At 51.3% G+C, this 495-nt stretch overlaps 1 protein-coding gene across 1 annotated transcript in view; it reads right to left on the bottom strand.

Annotated features, from left to right (window-relative positions):
* The window catches only part of hirip3 (HIRA interacting protein 3), a 7,420-nt gene that overhangs the window by 5,375 nt on the left and 1,550 nt on the right, over positions 1-495 (bottom strand). The window lies entirely within an intron of this gene.

Raw genomic sequence — 495 nt, 5'->3', positions numbered from 1 at the left:
AGAGAGAGAGAAACAGACGAGGGGGTAGAGAGAGAGTAACAGATGAGGAGGGAGAGAAAAAACGAGAGGGGAAGAGAGAGAAAACGAGGGGGGAGAGAGTGAGAAACAGACGAGGGGGTAGAGAGAGAGAAACAGACGAGGGGGGAGAGAAAAAACGAGGAGGGAAAGAGAGAAAATGAGGAGGGAGAGAGAAAACGAGGGGGGAGAGAGAGAAAACGAGGGTGAGGGAGAGAAACAGAAGGGGAGGGAGAAAACAAGAGGGGGAGGGAGAGAACAAGAGGGGGAGGGAGAGAACAAGGCCAGAGAGATGAAGAGAATGAGGGGAAGAGAAAGAAGAGGAGGAAGAAAGAGAAAGGAGTTGATTGAGACAGAGAAAATTGCAGGGGGAGGGCAAGTGCAAGAGAGACAGAGAGAGAGAGAGAAAACTCCTTCAGAGAGGGAGAGAGAAAGAAAGGACAAGGGGGAGAGAGGGAGGGAGAGGTTGAGGAACAGACA

The sequence above is a fragment of the Rhincodon typus genome, unplaced genomic scaffold (genome assembly GCF_021869965.1).
Source record: "Rhincodon typus isolate 14 unplaced genomic scaffold, sRhiTyp1.1 hic_rhity00000062, whole genome shotgun sequence".
NCBI lineage: Eukaryota > Metazoa > Chordata > Chondrichthyes > Orectolobiformes > Rhincodontidae > Rhincodon > Rhincodon typus.
Note: the sequence above shows the minus strand (reverse complement) of the source record. Positions and strands in the feature narration are given on the sequence as shown.